At 37.4% G+C, this 8723-nt stretch overlaps 1 pseudogene; it reads right to left on the reverse strand.

Moving 5' to 3' along the window:
* Window positions 1–246: 246 nt before the first annotated feature.
* LOC101432239 (interleukin-13 receptor subunit alpha-1 pseudogene) lies at window positions 247–1625 on the reverse strand (annotated as a pseudogene).
* Window positions 1626–8723: the final 7098 nt, after the last annotated feature.

Raw genomic sequence — 8723 nt, forward strand, 5'->3', positions numbered from 1 at the left:
AAGCCTTCACACAGGATGTCTGCTTTTATAATTCAATGAGAATGACTCCACACTTTTCTCCAAAGGGCTCATTATTTTTAGTTTTTCAGTGCACTACTCAACAAGAAGATCGATGGCTCTTATGCGCTGCCTATTTTTAAATGGTCCAGAAGTTTCAGTTTCCATTTACTATGTTCTCAGATAGCAGATAGAGAATGGGATGAATCTTTTCAAGGTGACATTGAAGGTAAAAATAAATTATCCCTATCATTGAGAAGCTCTCTTCAGGTTTTCTATCAGAACTAAAGAATCAGTTTCTTCTTTTTTTGCTTTTCATAAATGTCCTATTTCTTCCAATGCAAGGTATCATCATTCTGGTCTCCAAACATTTCTTTAAAAATCTTGCCAGGGGTTAGGAATGGGAGGAAATATAATGATCTTGAGCCTTTTTAGGTAAAGCAGAAGGACTGAGACTGCACCTGCAACAGTGACTGGAATGATGAGTAATATGGTGATGTAGAATTTGGAATTGGCTTTATTACCTATACTCATTGCTTGACTCCTATTACTCCAGAGTTGGTCACCTTTGTAGCATAATTTATTTGTTTTGACTCTTATTCTGACTGTATCAAGAAGTACACCAGGAGCCATGAAGCAAATTTTATTCTCTGGGTTTCCCTCAATTTCTGAACTCCGGCATTTAGTTTTGATATCTTCAACATTGGAAATAAAAGGATTCTCACTTTGGCTGTTATTACCTCTGCTAGATAAGATAAGCATCTGCTAGGAAATTTCTGTGGATTCTCCCATTCCACATACAAACCACCCTTTTGGAAGGAAAAGATATTTAACATGCAGAGGATCAGGTTTCACTTGGGAAGTTAAAGGCACTATTTTGATTGAAGGGAGGCCTAATTTTTCCTTCATTATCCCTGACCATTATTTGCAAACTATGTTGTTCAAAACTGGAATCCTTTACTTTAAGATCAAAGGAACATCCAATGTGTTGACCTTCTTTATAGATGTTTTCACATTGAAGAATGTTTTCCAGACTGCTGTGCCAATAGTAGAAAGTATAGTTAGTATCAGGATTTGTGTTCTTTCCCGACAGCCATGAACATTTCATATAGTTCAGGTTGTGACATACACATTACAGCTCAGTCACAGCAGACTCAGGGTCACCTTCAGGTGGTGAGATACACCTTTCCACCAAAATATTAGGCTTCTCACTTTAATTGCTGCTACACTGGGACCCCACCTGCAGACAAATCCTCTCATTCAGGAGTACTTCTTTTGAACATGAATTTCTGGAGCATTTTCTTAACCTCTTTTTTGCCAAAGTGACTAAAATACCATAGACTGCAATTCGGGTTGGCTCCGTCAGGAGGATTCCATGCCCTTTTTTTGTAGAGGTTTTCAACAGAAACACTCAGATTGGTTACAGGAGTTTTGGTGGGCGCCGCGGCACCGCCAATGGCCCAGAGCAGCAGTAGTACCCACAGCCCCAGAGCCACGCTGGCTGCTTCACGCAGCTTCTCGCCTTTGGACCCCTCCACGCAGCTTCTCGCCTTTGGGCCCCTCGGGCTGGAGCCTCGGCAGTCTCCGCCTCCTTCGCTCACTCTTCCATTGCCCAGCTCCGCCCGCATCATAGTATTTTTATGAGGTTCCCTATTGTTGCATGCTTAGGATTTTTAAAAGATTTTTCGGTTATGAACAATGCTTGGATGAACATTATTTCAACTGAATCTTTGTCAACATGTCCAGGATTATTTGCTTAGGATAAATTCCTCAACGTAGCATCATGTGGGCAAAGGGTATGGACATCAAAACTTTTATATAATATTGAAGCAAACTCTAGAGGAAAATAAAAGTGTATATATAGATAGAGAATTGGCAAAGAGAAATCACTCCTAAAGATTCCTGCTTGATCTTTTGTAGAAAGAATCAAAATACTCAGATGTCATTTCCTACAAGTTAGGTGCCTGCAATGCTTTCTCTGAATCTCAAGAAGGTCTATCACATGGAAAAGCTAGGTCCTGAAGAAAAGAGACCTTAATAAAATAAATCCCAAAAACTCTAGAGCTACGTATGCTGCTCTGCTGTCTTGTTCTGAAAATAATTGGCTCGTTAACTTGTTTGCCTTATTTAGTTGCATTATCAAAGACAAATAGGATAATCAACTGTGGGTTTGCATACTCTCATGGCATACCAGTTATTCTTTGGATACAATACTGTGGGTACAGCGTTCTTTGATATTAGAGAAACTTTTAGTGGAATTTAGGCCAAATCTATGATCTAGGCACACACAGAGAGTGGAAAGGGAGACAGAAAATGGTAAAAGGAGAGGGCAGGCACTGAGAGGCGCTGTGTGGAAAAGGCAAAGCAGCAAGAGCTTATTAGGGATAGGACAAAGGTTTGGCTGCTCTCTTCCCATCTGTGTAATTTTATATTTCATATATAAGTGGGGGTTTTGTAAGAGGGTCACTGACCTCTGAATGGTTACAAATTCTATGTTTGAAGAGAAGAATGTCATTAAGAAAACCAGTTCATTCAGCATATAAGGGATATTCTCCCTGTTCCACACTATGATGCTGGCCCCCAAAGGCAGACTGGAAGAACGTTGATAAAATATCACAAGGCAATGGGTTTGCTGGACTGCATAGCTAAAGAAATCTTTCCTATTTCAGTCACAAAGCTTGTACTCTGAGGGCACGTCAGGCAGTAGACAGAACCAGATTAAAGGAAAGGTCAGCTGAGAAATTGCTCTGGCACTCACTTATAAAAGATGTTCAAATGTGAATGGAATTCGTTGACTAAAAGTAAATTGGACTTACTCTCACCAAGGTAACAATGACTTTAAGGGGGAATTTAGAAAAAAAAAAGTAAATCCAAACCCTCACCCACATTTTCTATAAACCTGTCTCTGTTGAGTGAATATTTCTACAGGGTCACACATAACTACTAATCAACTCAGTTAGAAGAAGAGTACTGGCGTTCAGTCTCATACTGCAGTGCTCTTTTTGTTGAATTGTGTGGATTCTTGAAAGCCAGGTATGTGTGTAATCAAGTTCTCTTTTAAGCTACATAGAGAACGAATGGGGAGATTTTTCTTTTTTGGCAATTTCCCCCTTATTATTAAAAGTCACCTTTAATCATTTAACATGTATGGTTTGACAAAGTCAATCAGTCTCTCCACCATCTTCCTGAAAAATACAAGGAACTTTAGAATGCTTTAATAACGTTCCTATTTTCATGTTAATTTGTAAAATTTTAATTATACCTTGCTTTATGTTTTGTTGGAGAAAGCATAGGCTTTGGAGTCAGATAGATCTCAGTTCAAGTTTTAGTTCAATAAAATATGGTTCATTTCTGCAATGGAGTACTATACATTCATAAAAGATAATAATGTTGATACTTCCTAGACCTGGAAGCCTTGACATAAATGAGCATATATAATATATTGTGGGAAAAATAGCTATTACAGCAGTATATATAGTATGTTCTGATTTGTATTTTTAAATATATGCATAAGTATTATATATTTGCAGAGAAATATCTCTGAAAAAACAGATGCCCAGGTATTAATAGTGTTCAGCTCTGGACAATAGGAGTATCTGTTTGTTTATCTGTGTTATATATATTTTTTCTATATGTGGTGATCATTGTGTAGTGGTAAATTTTGAATTCTAAAATCTGAAGAAAAAGTAAATGACATTGCTGTTATTATGAACGAAATCTGACTTATGTTAAGAGGGTTCTTGTTAGAGGTTATCACTCTAAACTTTCCTATCTGAAGTCTAGATAGGAATATCAGGCCCAGTATTCTTAACTAAAGGTAGTCATTCCAGGACAATGAAATCATTCCTGAGATATAAATCTATTTGGGTCATCTTGTCAACTGATGAGCAATCACCTATTACGAATATTTATTGCTTTCTTAAACTCAATCTTAGGCTCTCTTCTATTTGGTCCTGTTTTCTAAATTATTACTAGGATATAAGTTTAATTATAACTATCTTATGTTTTTAGATAATATCTAACCGTGTTTTCCATACCAAGTTCCTTTCTCCTCCTCTTTTTTGCTGCATTTGCCTACACACAACACCTTGGAGCATCATTATTTCAATTTGTGCTCTGATTAGGAGAAGGATCACAGAAGTGTTAGAAAACCTAATATTATAGAATGCTCAAGCTGAAAGAAACCTTGACTATCTTAGAAACCATCTAGTTCTTCATTTAACAGATGGGTATTTTCTTCATGTTCTTGTTTTAAATTATGTTCAAAAATAAAAACTACATTTTATTTGTAATACAGTTTTCATTTTGGAAAAAAAAAAGTCAGATGATTTTGAACCTGGGAGGAAGCAAGCCTTCTTACCTGTGAAACCATGAACCAATAAATTCCTGTTGCTAAGCCAACCCACCACAAGGTATTTATTTTAGCAACTAGGAAAAAAATTGGGATGTCACTTAGGGTTCTCATACCATTAACAGATCTGGAAATCCCAGCAGAAGGATAATACTAAGAATAAGAACTAAGCTGACATATAGCACTTACTATATACCAGGAACTATTCTAAATGCTACATGTGCATTAATTCATTTAATCCCCCCAACAATTATATGAGACAGGTACTGGTTTTAGCCCACTTTTAGAGATGGGAAAAACAGAAGCATGATAAAGTTAAATATCTGCCTAAGGTCGTGAAGTTAGTATGTGATAGAGCTGGAATTCAAATCCAAAATCCAAACAATATGGCTTCAGAATCCATGCTCTTAAAATCGTTCATATATTGTTTATTATTTTCCATAGTACAAAGTTACATAGTACATAGTACAAAGTTCCATAACAAAGTTACACAAAAGAATAGTAATTCTCCATTGCATACACAGCACAACTTTTTATTGCCATTGTCATGGGCTTATTTGGCTTCTTAATAATTTACTATTCTACTAATCAGGCTACAAAACTCAAATGTTATCAATATACCCAGTCAGGGCAAGCCTAATGGCATGTTGAGTAAATAATGTCCTTCAAAAACATCAGAATTGTTCTAGTGTATATTTAGAGAAAGCAAAGAAGTGTAACTAACCATTCTGGAAAAGGTTTTACTATTTCGTTTAACAGATTTCCCTTCGTATCCTGTAAGAAATCCCTAAGGACTTTAAATGTATTAACTCTTAAGACACCCTGTTGGGGAAATGTTATCTACCATGCCAATTCTATAACTGAGAAGCTTAAGTGCTCTTAATTCAACTTGGTGGCCCATGGCTAGTAAATAAATAGAAGAGACCTGAGACTCAAAGAGGTCCTGAATGTGTGTACAAGAAATCACATACAGAAAGATAAGAGTAAGACAAGGAAAGTGTGATTTAGCATTATGTGTGATACTTCTTGCCATAAGCACAATATGAGTCACCAAAAAACAAAAAACAAAAAAAACTTAAATCTGTAGTATTAAACATACAGTACTTATTTATTTTTTAATATATTTTTTATTTTTTAAAGATACTTAGATTACATAAAATGTTACATAAAAAGTGTAAGGGATTCCCATAGGACCCACTCCCCACAACTCCCACCCTTCCCTACCTCAACAACTTCTTTCATTAGTGTGGTACGTTCATTGCAATTGATGAACACATTTTGAAACATTGACACCAATCATTAATTATAGTTTACATTGTAGTTTACACTCTCTCCCACACAGTTCTGTAGGTTATAGCAAGATACATAATGGTCACTCTCTGTTATTGCAATGCCATTCAGGACAATTCACAAGACCCAAAAATGCCCCCATATTACACTGTTTTTCTCTCTCCCTGCCCTCAGAACCTTCAGTGGCCACTGCCTCCACATCAATGATATAAGTTCTTGTATTTCTATAATTACAATAAGTCTATATCAGGATACAGTAGTCTAATTTAGTTCATAGTTCATTCCCCAGTCCTTAGGAGTCTAAGATGGTGATGCCCACACCACCTTTAATTGAGAGGAGGCTTCAATCCCATAGGCAGATGGATAAGACTCTCTTGCTTACAGTTAAGGTGGTTGTTGTCCATCATCATCTCCTTGTTACTTGACTTGGATGAGTCCAATGACCTGAAATGTAGGTGTTGCAACTCTCTTCAGATTGAGCGACCAACTAGTACATGGACTAGAATTGATAGGTGTAAATACAACTCTTGGACATAAACCTATCAACTCTAGTACTAACTATAGGTTCAAATAGAAGGGGCAGAAGAGCCTTCTGTATGGATAACACAGCTGAGTCCAACTCCATCAAAATGGGGAGCATAAGTTCCAAAGTAGGGCCCACTGAAAGGCAACAAATGCATGAGTGATCTGCCTTCACTATAGTATCTGGGTGTCTCTAGAGCCCTCAGGACCTCTGCTATTTTAGGTAGTATTTACTTTGACAGTCAATGAGATACTGCTGAGACATGCAAAAGCGTAACCACTGGATTGACCTCCCGACTCACTTTGAAGTCTCTTAGCCATATAAACTCATTTGTCTTCAACTTTTCCCCCTTTTGGTCAAGGTTTTTCTCCAGTTGCATTGTTAGTTGTGCACTTGAATGCATTTATATACCTTATGTGTATGCCCCAGTTTAATCTCCTCCCATATAGCCCCATCACTGACACGGGGCAAAAATGATCCTCCCTGTCATAGTTATATCCTTTCTGTGATTAAAAACTTCTTAAAAACTGAAGCCAATGAAGTAACCAAATACAATTAATAATAAAATGAGGTAATAATGATAGTTTTTAAAATGAGAAGTAAAATAATTTAGAAAGAAAGAAGTTTGGAATAATAAAAAACAATGAAAAATATTTTTAAAAAGTTTTTGACGTCTTTCCCTTTATTCCCCAGTGTCTTACTTTTTTAAATTTATCTTCAAAGAAGTTTTAGGTACAGAAAAGTTATATATGGAGTATAGGGGATTTCCATGTACCCAACATCCTCCCCCTTTTCCTCCTTTCCCTATTAATAACATTTTATATGTGGATGGTACATTTACTACAATGATGTACAAATATTGAAACATAGCTACTAACAGTTGTCAAAATTTTACATTATGGTTTACACTTTGGACCATATACTTTTATAAATTTTGGTGAAATTTAACATGGTCTATATTCTTCATTGTGAGATCATGTCGAACAATTCCATTGCCCCAAAAATGCCCAATGTTCCATCTATTCTTTTCTTCCCACCCCCTGCTCTCGGGGCCCATGACAACCACCAAGCTTCAGTCCTTGAAGAACAAGATTCATAGTTACTTGCAACAACGTCGAGGGCTTGATATACTGCTCTGTCCTCTATTAGGCACTGCCTCTGCTCTCGAGAGTTTCCCGCTTCTCTATTTGAGAACAAAGGAGGACTTCCCAGGATGGGAGTTGAACATCTTCTCATCGTTATGTGGGACTCCACCTACTGATACAACCCATTACAACAAGCTGAACTCTCACACACTCCCTATGAGACTGCCCAGGAGTTCCCTGTCCCGAATGACTCCCACATCCAACACAACCTAAACCAGTAGCCCTTCCCTGCCAAACATATGGTATTTAAATAAGATTATAGAACTGTTCCATTGTCCTCTACTCAGACCACACTTGAGCTGTTGTATTGAATCCTGGCCACCACTTTTTTGGAAGGCTGAACACCAAATGGACTGTGTTCAAGAGATGGGAATCAGAATAGACGTTCTTGTGATCTTCCTAGATAATCATAATCATCGCTACCACATATTAAGAACCTATCATGTGATCATCACTTTCTTAATGTTTTGCATGCATTTTTTAATTCACTCCTCACAATGGCCTTATAAGCAAGGCTACTGCCAAAGTCATCCTTATGAGCAAGGCTACTGTACAGCAGTCAAAGTCTACTGTATTAGTCTGTACTATATACAGACTACTGTATTAGTCTGCAAAATACCAGAAATTGGCTAGCTTTTATAAAGGGTATTTATTTGGGGTAGGAGCTTAGAGATGCCAGGCCATAAGCATAAGTTATTTCCCTCACCAAAGTCTATTTTCACGTGTGGGAGCAAGATGGCTGCTGATGGCTGCGAGGGTTCAGGCTTCCTGGATTCCTGCCTTCCAGGGTCTTGCTTCTCTCTCGGTTCAAGGTTGCTTTCTTTCCAAGGCTTGCTTCTTCCTGGGATCAGGTTTCCTCTCTTCCTGGTCTTGTTTTTGTTTCGTCTGTGAGCTTACTTCCCAGGCCTCCAGCTTAAGGCTTCAGCATTAAACTCCAACACCTTAACTGCAACATCAAAACCCTCAATTCTGTCCTTTAGTCCTTTGCCATGCCTTTTATCTGTGACTCCCCAACACAATGCTATAATGACATGGCCCAATCAAAGACCTAATCATAACTTAATCACACCCAGGTTCAGACTAGATTACAAACATAATCCAAGATCTATTTTTGGAATTCATAACCATATCAAACTGCTACAGCTATCTTCTGAAGTTCGGAGGTATTAAATAACATGTCTAAGTTCACAGAGCTAATAAGAGATGAAGTCAATATTTGAACCAAGTCTGATTTGTTCCACAATACCATATTGCAAGTTGGGGAGAAAAGAAGCATATCTATCACAAGCCACCACTTTGCTTAGTATATACATGGAATTTCAAATTATCAGTATGAGTTATCATTGTTACCATCCTCATTTCACAGATAAGGAAACAAAAGATAAGAGGGATTAAGTTCTTACCTACAGACACATGT

Source organism: Dasypus novemcinctus, chromosome X (genome assembly GCF_030445035.2).
Source record: "Dasypus novemcinctus isolate mDasNov1 chromosome X, mDasNov1.1.hap2, whole genome shotgun sequence".
NCBI lineage: Eukaryota > Metazoa > Chordata > Mammalia > Cingulata > Dasypodidae > Dasypus > Dasypus novemcinctus.